We start from the raw sequence: 11,883 nt of genomic DNA, 5'->3' as shown, positions 1-11,883 counted from the left end.
AAATTATAAATCAAAAGTAAGTATATAAATATTTTTAATTGTAGTTAAAAGTAAATTCAGTAGGGCAGTCTTCTTTCCCACCCCCTCCTACACACAGAAGCAGAGATATTCTGTACTGAAGATGTCTAACCCTTCTCTCTGTTTCCATCTCTTCACCCATCATTTTCCCCGAAAATAACACCCCATTACTCCAGTGCCCCAAGTCTCAGCTTTGGTCTCCAGCCTGTCTGCCTCTCTGCCCATGGATTTGCCTGAACCCCCCGTCCCACCCCAGGGTCATAGAGGACCATGACTAAGACAGATCCTGCCCCAGTAGGCCCGCCTCTCTGGCTTGAGGAGAAAGCAGAGGTTGAGGAGGACGAGGCGGTCCCCTAGGCGCTTAGCCCCACCTAGGAGCACCCGCAGAGGTCTCTTATATGCCCCTTGGCACCTGCGCGCCTCCCCAAGTACCACAGCTTCATCTTCTTAGCCCCCAAAGATCTGGCAGCGTGCCAGGAGGTTCTGTTTGACCCTCAGACCACCATTCCTAGAGCTGCTTGCTACCATGAGCCAGTGGGTCCCCCAGCTACAGCAGTAGGTCAACGTCATCAGCAATGAGAATCTGCTTTGAGGCTGCCATGTGAATGGACTGACCAACAGGACCCTTGCAGGCAAGGCTGGGGCCCGGGGAGCCAGGGACCCAGTGCGGCAATGCACCACTCGCAGCAGCTGTTGGTGCTTGGCGTAGATACTATCCTGAGCAGCCATTGGACCAACAAGAATGAGCGACATTATGCAGCCTATTTCAATGTGCACGACTTTGTGCACGTGCTGTTGAAGTGTGCCCCGTCGCGAGTGGTAAAATCCACGTGCAACACCTTCAACCACGGCTCAGCCCTGCACATCCCTGCCTCCAATCTGTGTCCAGGTGCAGCTATTGTTTGCTGGAGCACTGTGCCAACCCGACGCTGAGGAACCGAAAGGGATAGGTGCCCGCTGAGGTTGCCCCGGCCTCCTTAGACGTGTTCCTGGTCAAGGCAGAAGTAGCCCTTATTTGTCAAGCAGCTGTGAAGACTGCCGGAAGAGGCTGTGCCACTCTCTGGAGCCTCGCCAAAGTCACCATATCCAACTGTGTCAACGTCCCAGGCAATCTCATGCTCAGCTTTTTGTGTCTGCACCTGAGAGAGACAGTGTGCTGCTGGATAGCTCTAAGCTGGGCACAATGTCGCTTTACTGGACCACAAGTCCACCAGCAGCCAGTGGGTGCATGTGGAGCTGGACAAACCTGAGGGCAAGAATGATGATGTCTAGTGCTTCATTTGCCCTCTCAAATAGGGTGCTCCTTGCTTCTGTGTCCAAGATCTCTAAGGCAGTGTGTGCCTCTTCACCCTTTACCTCCACACCTTCTCCTCCCAGGACAGACTTCTCCCCTGTCACTGGCAAAGCTCTCAGGGAACACGAAGGCCAGAAGGAGCCCCCATCATTCCCTTCTCAGGGTAGCCTGTAGCAGAAAGAGGGAGGCAAGGCTGAGGTTGGAGACCAAGTCCTTGTAGCATGCCAGAAGGAAGGGATTTTATGCTTCTGCTGGAAGACAGACTTTGTCCCAGGATCCTGGTATAACATTGAGCTAGATTAACCCATAGGCGAGCCCAATGGCTCTATCTTTGGTGTTTCAGTATTTCACCTGTCCCCAAGGCATAGGAACTATGTACCAACACCTCGAATTCAGAGGATTGGTGGATCAACTGAGACCCCTTGGGAAAATGTCAGAGCCAAAGAAAATATATCAAGTGACAATGACACAGCCCCCAAACCACAAAGAACATCACATCAGACAAGATGATTTCTAGATTGCTCTTCTGCTGCTGGTTCTCTTGGGTGCTGAGGATGGAGATGCAATCTTAGAGGCCCTGGACACCCCACAAAGAGACAGCCCTCTCTAACATCTCCTGATATAAGGAACCCTTAAGTCACCCTGAGACAGATATTCTCAGTAACACATCCAGAACAGTGACCCCCATTAGCCAGCCAACCCTTGATCCCTGAGGCTCCATTATTAACATATCCCCCATGATAACCCCCAAATACAAACCCCAGGTTACCCAGAAGGAGATTCCCTGAGTGTAGCTTCCTCTGGCTAGCCCTTCTCCTCCACCCCTAAGAGCAGAATCCTTAATAAAAGATGTCCACATCACTTCCAATGGAGACCTTCTCCACATAATGCTCCATAGCAGAATATTTCTGAGTCACTCATCACAGAACATTCTGCTCCCTCATTAAAAAAGACCCCTTCTCGTCAAGCCCCCTTGAAATAAACAGGTCACACCACTGGAGTTGTAGTTGCAGACTTTTATGTCACTATCCCACATTTAACATCAGTCTCCACATTTAACTATGTGACTCCATAGTTACCCCCAAACACTTATACTGCAAAATTAAAAAAGACAACCCATGGAATAGGAGAACATATTCACCATATGCTGATGAGGGGTTAATATCCAAAATTTATAAAGTGCTTACAAAACTTAACACAAAAAAACAAACAAACAGGACCTGAATAAACACTTCTCCAAAGAGGACATACAGATGGCCAATAGACATATGAAAAGACATTCAGTGTCACTAATCATCAGAGAAATGCAAATTAAAACCACAATGAGATATCACCTCACACCTGTCAGAATGGCCATCATTAATAAATCACAAACAAGTGCTGGTGAGGATGTGGAGAAAGGGAAATCCTTTTTCACTGTTGGTAGGAATGCAGACTGGTGTAGCCACTGTAGAAAGCAGTATGGAGATAAATGAAAAAATTAAAAATGGATCTTCCTTTTGACCCAACAATCCCACTTCTGGGAATATATCCAAAGGAACGAAAAACACTCATTTTAAAGGACATAAGCATCCGTGTTCATTGCAATATATTTACAATCGCCAAGATATCAAAGCAACCCAAGTGCCCATCAATAGATAAGTGGATAAAACAACTATGGGATATTTATACAATGGAATACTACTTAGCTATAAGAAAAAGAAGAAAATTTTACCCTTTGTGACAGTATGGTTGGACCTGGAGAACATCATGCTAAATGAAGTATGCCAGTCTGAGAAAGACAAATACCATATGATTTCATTCCCATGTGGAATCTAATGAACAAACTAAACTAACAAGCAAAACAGAGACAAACTTAGACTTACAGGTAGAGAGCAGATGACAACTATTGGAGGGGAGGGGAAGTGAAGGGGTAGCGGGGTTGAGCCAAAAAGAAAAAGGACTCATGGACGTGGACAACAGTGTGGTGATTGGTGAAGGCAGAGGAGTATAAGGGGTAATAAATGGTAATGGAAAAATACAATAAAGAATAAATTTTTAAAAAGACCCCTGCTCTTATCCCTCAAGAAGAGAGTCACATTAACCAGGGCACTGTCACCCCTAATTTACGGATATCAAAGTAGTCCTGTAAGTGCTAATCACAGAGCTCCCCGGTAACTCTAACCTTTGTGCCCCCAAGAAACCCCCAGTGCCTTTTATGAAGCCCACACAACATGGCCTAAAGCCCCTGTGTTGGCTAGGTTCCCAGAAATTTCTCAGTTTTTAAAGTGATGAATTCCCCCTTTGAGGGACCTTAAAATGTGGCGCTCCCATTCTGAGACTGGGGATCCCAAAACCCAGGACATACATCCCAAACTTTCTTTTGCCCCCAAGTCCTAGACCCCTACAAGATTCCAAGGCCTTAATTCTCAGGACCCTGTAAACCATGGAATCCGCAAATCCCCAGGGAATCCCAAATTTAAAAATCCAGTCCCAAGCCCCTAGGAAGCCCCTTTTTCCTGGAGCTCCTTTTGCCTGGAATTCAGGAGACTGCAAGTCAGGACACACATCCAGTGCTCCATGGCTCCTTAAGCCCTGTTCACAGGCACCAGGAGACCCCAAACAGGAATGAACACTGGAGGACCTCAATGCTCTGAGTTGTGCATTTCAAAACATACAAATTCCAAGAGGCCTGGCCCTAACGGAACCCCAAATCCTAAACACGAAGGAGCCCCATCTGCCTTGAAAGGACACCAAATCCTGGAGCCCCCATTTCAACCTACATTCTGGCTATAGGTACAAAACCCCAAATCTGAATCATTGGGTCCCAAAGGGCCTCACAGCACCCAGGCCACACCAACAGCCTGAGGGACACCCTGAAGGACCAGGGAGTCCAGGACAGACCAGGGGACCTCACCACAAAGAACAGCTCAGGATTGCCTTTTCCCTGCACCCCCCAGGAACTCAGCATGATCCCCACCCTTCTCAATAAAAACATTTCTATGGCAAACAATAAAAATTAAGTCTCATCGTAAGGGGCCAATATTCTTCTACACTAGATGAGTATAACAACACAGTGCCATTAAGTAAATGGTGAAGTTCATGTAGATTTTGTGGGATTGCAATGCAGTATTGGATGGCTCCAAATAATAAATAATCTCTTTTTAATTTTCAAAAAAAGTCAAGCTGACCATGCTATTTTGCAAGCCATAACATTACCAATGTCTTCTGCATTAAATTATGTTAAACATATGGTGTTTCTGTGGTCCTTGACATTAGGAGTTGAACTCAAACTGCTATAAATACATAATGTGAAACAAATGTCTTTCATTATCCAATTACATTTGAATATATAATGAGTATCTCAAGTACCAGAGATTTTAATAAGTAATTAAATATGTCTCCTCATTAAGAGTTGCTACTAGAATCATTCATTATGGTTGAACATTTGAAATTTCTAGATGACCAAGAAAATTTACTCAAAGGGGAAAGGAGTTAAAGATTTTCTAGGCAAGAAAAATAGCAATGTTATGCCTCAGAATCTGGAAAAAGATCGAGATTTAAGAGGAATTTAGGGCAGACAGGAAGGGCAGGTTTGGGAGTGAGACAGGATCATGTACTTGTGAAGCTGGAAGAGATAATGAGGCCATAACAAGCACATTCATGTAGGTCATGCATAGTGCTGACCATTATGAGAGACACATAATGACTCGACATTATAAAAAGGTAAGTCTTAATTTACTTAACTAAAGCTCATTATAAGGTCTTTAAGTTTCAATTATTAAAAAGAGCTAATTTGTTAAAATCTTGTTCACTTGGTTAGAAGTAGATATAGTGAAAATTCCACTGTAATAATATGCTAATTTCTTATTAAATATGTCCCCAGCTTATATGAGTAGTTTATGAGACACTTGATATCAGACATACTTTTGCATATGCATCTCTATAATTACTTGATCATTGCTAAGTTATACATATATATCCTTTAGAAGGCAGATTTCCATATCTAATGATGCATAGGTTATGTTTGTTTTTCGAAAATTGTTTCAATTTACACTTCCATTAAAATTATAAGAGTAACCTTGTTTATAAAACTTCTTTTGCAATTTGATTTTTAAAGTATGTCTGGGCAATGAATTTTTTTTTCTCTCTGTAACTTGATTGCCATTCCATGATTATACTAGGGTTTTTTTGTGTATGTGTTTTAACTTTTTAAATTGCTTACTTCTTCTGTGTAGCTTTAAGTTTACAATAAAACTGAGAATAAAGTATAGAGATTTCCTATATACCCTTTGCATAAGGTCCTCCATTATCAATGTCCCCTAGCACAGTGTTTCTGTTACAATTGATGAATCCACAATAACACATCATAATCATCCAAAGTCCAAAATTCATTTTAGGATTCACTCTTGGTATTGTACATTCCATGGGCTTGGACAAATGTATAATGATATGTATTCATCATTGTGGTTTTATATAGAGTGTTTTCAATACCCTAAGAAACCTCTGTGCTTTCCTAATTCATCCCTCCCTCTTTTCCAGCCCCTGGCAATCACTGATATTTTTAATGTCTCCATGGTTTTGTCTTTCTCAGAATATCATATAGTTAGAATGATACAGTATGGGGACTTTTCAGGTCGGCTACTTTCACTTAGTATTATAATAGCATTTCAGTTTTCTCTATGTCTTTTCATGGTTGTATAGCTCATTGATTTTTAGTGTAGAATAATATTTTATGATATGGATGCACCTCAGTTTACTGTATATACCCCTGCTGAAGGACATCTTTGTTGTTTTCAAATTTTGCCAATTATGATAAAGCTGCTATAAACACCAGTATGTAGATTTTATGTGGTCATAACTTTTCAGCTTCTTTGGATAAATAACAAGGAGTGAGATTGCTGGATTGCTTGGTAAGAATATGTTCAGTTTTATAATTACCAACCAAACTATTTTTTAAAGTGGCTGTATCATTTTGCATTCTTACCAGAAACGAAGGAGAGTTCCTGTTGTTCCATATCTTCATCAACATTTGGTGTTGTCAGGATTCTGGAAGTTAGCCATTCTATTTGTTTGAATTTGCATTTCCCTCAAGATATATGATGAGAAATATATTTATATTAAAACTTCAATCATAATTAATCCCAGAAATGTTTATATGTCCTTTTGTTTATCATTTATCTTATAAATTCTGGATAATTCTTCAATCTCTTACACATAGTAAAATCACCAAAATTACTTTTTCCAAGGCTTCAACAGAACCTCTAAAAGTGAAAGTCAGTTTAAGACTAATGTTATATAATATTTTTTTTGTTAGATTTCAGACCCTATAAATTTAATCCCATCTCAGGTACCCTTAATAAAATTGCTTGCACATTTTATTCTCAAATTGTATTCTTTTAATTGGAAATTAATTTACCACAAAATTACAAACACAAATTCAAGAGTATATTCTTTTCTGTTCTTTTTTTTGTTTGATTCTGAAAGTTTACTTTATTCCATTACCATTTAGTCCCCTTATAGATTTTCCCCCCATAATCACCACACTGTTGTCCAAGTTCATGAGTTCTTTTTCTTTTTTGCTCAATCCCTCCACCTCTTCACCTCCTCTACCCCTTTAGCTGTCATCCTGCTCTCTATCTATGAGTCTCTCTCTATTTTGTTAGTTCAGTTCATTAGATTCCACATATGAGTGAAATCATATAGTATTTGTCTTTTTCTGACTGGCTTATTTCACTGAGCATAATGTGCTCCAGGTCCATCTATACTGTCACAAAGGGTAATTTTTTTTAACAGCTGAGTAAATATATAATATGTAAATGTCCCATAGTTGTATTACCCACTCATCTACTGACGGACTCTTGAGCTGCTTCCAAATCTTTGTGTCTGTAAATAATGCTGTAATGAACATAGGGGTGCTCAGGATCAAAAGGCTGACCCATTTTTAATTTTTGAGGCATCTCCATACTGTTTCATTATTTATAACAATTGTGCTGGTACCTGGTATCAAAAATATGAAAGACAATATAAATATAATTTTTTTTACTTAATTCAAGATATTTTAATTCTGTGTAACCATGTTTTCCTAACTCAATAGAATGTGATTATCTTTTTAACATAATTGGGTTATTAATTTTATTATTATTGAATGGCAAAAGCCATACAAAGTTAATTCATTCATATGGATAAAATCCCGGACACTTATCATTTTAGATTTAAATTAATTAAAATGTGTATTCAAATAGACCAAAGTCAATTATGCAAATAAATAACATGAACATGGAACCTTCATCAAGAAACAAAACAGTGCTTATATTTTTTCTTGATATTAATGATAACAAATACATACTTGATATTTTACTCACATCTGGAAGAAAACAGTTCTTATGATTCTATGAACTTCTATGCAACTTTACAACACATCATTTGAATACTGTACTGTGTGTTCACCACCCCAACTCAAGTTTTCATCCATCACTATTTATCCCTACTATCATCTCCCCCACCTCCCTCCGATCATTTCCCTGGAAATCACCACTCTGTTGTCCATGTCCGAAAAACAGACAGAGAGAAGGAGAAAGAGGGAGATAGGAAAAACTCATGGACAAAGGCAATAGGAAGCCGTAATATCCCAGTTACAAATTATATTTCATTTTGGATCATTGCATTTTAAACTGTCTTATAAATAGAAAATAACATATCTATGTAATAGGAACAGTGTAGCATATAGTCAGTGTGCCCCAAAACAGATAGAATGCCTTATACTTTACCCAGAGGGTGCTCTTTCTAAATATGTTTATTGCCTAAGGCAAGATAGTGATGTTACAAAGTATGTTGTTTAAAAAAACACACATTTTCAATAAAAGGGTGGAGTCATGCATATATTCACATTAAATCACAAATATTCTTGATAGATTTATGAGACATAACAGTGAAGTATGTGACATATATATTTACTTTTTATTTTTACTGTTTCTTATAAATTTCAGTAGATCACTTTTTTCAAATAATTTCTTTCTTTCCAGCTTGGCATTTTACATATTTCAAATCATCTATCATATTCATATGAAAAAATGGCTGATTGATAATTATTAGCTTCCTTAAATAAAATCTTGTTTTTCTTAAAATTCACTGTTCAAATAAATATGCATTGTAAACATTACCAACTCAAATTAACTAACTAGACATAATTAAAATTATAAAGTAATTCATGTCCCCAATTATCAATTAGGGGAAAAAATCATTATTTCAACAATTCCAATTGGTGTTGATCTAATTGGTACTCTAAAAATGTATATTAAATCAAATTCACATTTCTGAATGACTAGATTTTACGAATTAGTTGACTCAAAAATTATTCTTGGTACAAGAACAGTGTTTATTTCCCAATTTAAACATACACATACAGAAAAAATCTTTTTTTTCCTCTGATCAAATCACTGCTTCTCTAATAAAAACTATATCAATTTTTCATGCTACATTTTTCCTAAATTAAATTGAAAGGGCAACATCAACAGAATATTGGATAAGAGACAAAGAGGAACACAAAACACAAGTCATGGGAAAAGAGAGCGAGATACACTCTTATGCAGGTATGTGTTTGTATACATATTGTCAGCCTTTTCTAGAATCTGTAATTCTTTGGTTCCATGACTTGATTTATTTTAATCTTATGCTTTGAGCCCCTTGGACAATATTTAATAAATAATATAATTCTAATAAATTTTTGTTCAATAAATAAGCATTAAATGAATAAGGAATAAATGAAAATTGAAAATGACAAGGAAGAGACAAAGGATTGTAGGAGAGGCAACAATATCATGTAATTTTCATAATATCATAAATATTAGCTGCTGAGTGCCTTTTATGAGCCAGGACATCTGGTTAGCATTTACCTACTAATTTTGTTCAGTATATACTTATGTTCTGTATTTTAAACCATGCATGCATGTAATGCACCATTATTTTATATGCATATCACAATGCTATTTAATATTATTATTGTATTGCACAGTTGCTGAAACTATCACTTCAGTAAATAAAATAGTTTTGGGTTAAATTATTAGTAAGTGATAGAATCATGATACTATGTTAATATTTTAAATCCTCTTCACCTAATTTTCTCTGATTATTTCATTATGTAATATAAATTGTTGACTCCATCACAACTTTTTGTACTAAGTCTACATCTTATAGCACATAAGACAAGATCAGTTATATGGACATTAATGACTCCCAAAACATCCATAGACATATAATATGTGATGAATAATTATTCATGAGTAGATTATAAAATCAAATTGGCTTTGGTGAAAATGTTTGTTTTTTTCCGACCATTCTGTGTGTTAATTCAGGTGTTGCATTTGTATTCCATTTGCTGGCACAGCAGTTTGCCATAAACTTAGTAAATTAGAACAATAAAAAATATGTTACCTTATAGTTTTGTTGGTCAGAAGTATGGCCAGGTCTCACTGGACTAAAATTGAGCATTGGTAAGGCTTATTCTTTTCTGGAAGTTATAGGGGAGAAATCATGCCCTTGTCTTCCCCAGCTTCTGGAGACCACCTGCATTTCTTGATTTATGACCCTACTCCCTCACCTTTAAAGCTGGTAATGACAAGGAGAATCATTCTCACCCTATCACCTCTGGTTCTCTGCAGCTGGGATAGATAATGCATGTAACTCAAAGCTTGACATAACTTTTTTCTTTTGCCCAGTGATAAAGGCTATCACTTGTGTGGACTTACTTGGCAATCTGGAGAAAGGGCACATGATATATCTGGATTCATGGAAGTTAGGAAGTCAGGTTTATTCCTGGCATTATAAGAATTTAAGTTAGTGTTTAAACCTGATAGATACAAAGCTTAGCATGAGGAAGTAATTTTTCTAGTATAGAATATATCATAGAAGAATAAGTAGTTCATAGTCAAGTGAAGTAAAAAAAAAAACTTAACTGGTGATGTCCACTGCTAGGGACAATAAATGAATGCCTTCCAAATGCTGCCAAGTAGAGAGAGGAGGAACTATGTCTAACTGGGCCGCAACAGCCATTCTCAGCACACTCTTGTTGACTGCAGCAGAATGGGAAGGCTCATATTCCTGTGGGCATGTGCAATGGTCCTTAGGGGCTCCTAGAAATCCTTGTCTGCAGTTGGGGGAATACTTTGTATATGGACTGGAGGTTTTCTTTGGTGCAAATTGTGTCAATCAGGATAATAAAATTACAAGAAAAAAAATCATGGAATATGCAATTCAGTGTGTGTGTGTGTGTGTGTGTGTGTATCAGGTTTAGCCTGGGTAATCTGTATATTACATATGCCAGGAAAAGCTTGTTATAAAGACCAGAATCATTGCTGAGTGAGTAGAGATGGGGAGGTTGGTGCCAAAATTTATTTTCAGTTTGTTAAGTCAGAAAATTCAAATGGTTCTGTCATGGAGACAAAAGGTTCACAATAGATAGATTATCTGAATCATAATAAAGATACAGCACTGTGTCCTTTAGATAATTGCATTCAAGAGCAAAGACAAACGGGCAAAAGTAAACTCATAAGAGATCATTATTTCAGCAGAGGTCCATGGACTATGTAAGTTAAATACATGTATAATAAAGTCCTGGTATCCAAAATATACAAAGAACCCTCAAAATGCAGCCGTAAGAAAACAAACAACTGAAGTAAACATGGATGACCCACATAGTTCGATCACAGTATTGAGAGCTCAGCTTTGGTCTAACTCTCTTTATTGCATCATGTTCGAGGGCCATGTTAGAGGCCCCTGTCTGCACTCTCTCGCGCAGTCTTGGATCAAGACTAGATATGGAACAGTGAGTCTTACATAGTCAGTATTTGATTGATTTTATTTGAAAAATGAATCATATTACTTAATATGCCTTAGGAATACATACTCTTTTATAGCAAGAATTTTTAATTTTCAAAGTCTTGATTTTGACCATTAACCTCTTCAGGAAAGAAAGGGCACAGAAGAGCATTTACATGTCGCTGGATACAGGAGCCCGGCACAAAGGCATGGATGAAGGGGGAAAGATGTGTTTTTCAATGGGTCTATCCCATGAAGAAGTAAGAAACTCTAAGCATATGCCATGTTACTCCTAGTTATTTTATTCAATAATGAACATAAATCCCTTTTTCAATTCCTTGAAATATAATTTTTAAGAAAAATAATTTAACTATTATAAAATTTCATCTACAGACTATATTTATCTTAGAAAATGTGATTGTTGAACATATTATAAACCAGTTTGATTAACTCCAGTAATCACAATATAAATTGTGTAGGCTGTTTCGTTAGAAACAATATCATATTCTGTCTATTTTCTTTTCAAATAAACATATAAATTTAAATTCAGACTTAACACCAACCCTAGTGCCTTTAACACAGAAAGTCAATTACAATTATTAAATGCAAAAATCAATGAATCATGGATATCAGTAAGATGGTATCATTTGCAATATCTATTCCAAATTTGATTACAGTCCCAGCTGACATAATTTCGAAAGTAAAGCCATGATACCTCTATAGATCTTTAGCTCTGGTTACTTTATTTTTGAAATAGGGAGAATGTGGTATACATA

At 37.7% G+C, this 11,883-nt stretch overlaps 1 pseudogene; it reads left to right on the top strand.

The window, feature by feature from the left end:
• The first annotated feature begins 288 nt into the window (after positions 1-288).
• On the top strand, positions 289-1,884 carry LOC129072982 (CAP-Gly domain-containing linker protein 3-like; annotated as a pseudogene).
• Positions 1,885-11,883: the final 9,999 nt, after the last annotated feature.

The sequence above is a fragment of the Pteronotus mesoamericanus genome, unplaced genomic scaffold (assembly GCF_021234165.1).
Source record: "Pteronotus mesoamericanus isolate MK-2021 breed Mesoamerican mustached bat unplaced genomic scaffold, CSHL_Meso_final contig_116, whole genome shotgun sequence".
Lineage (NCBI taxonomy): Eukaryota > Metazoa > Chordata > Mammalia > Chiroptera > Mormoopidae > Pteronotus > Pteronotus mesoamericanus.
This window is presented reverse-complemented; position numbering and strand designations above follow the sequence as displayed.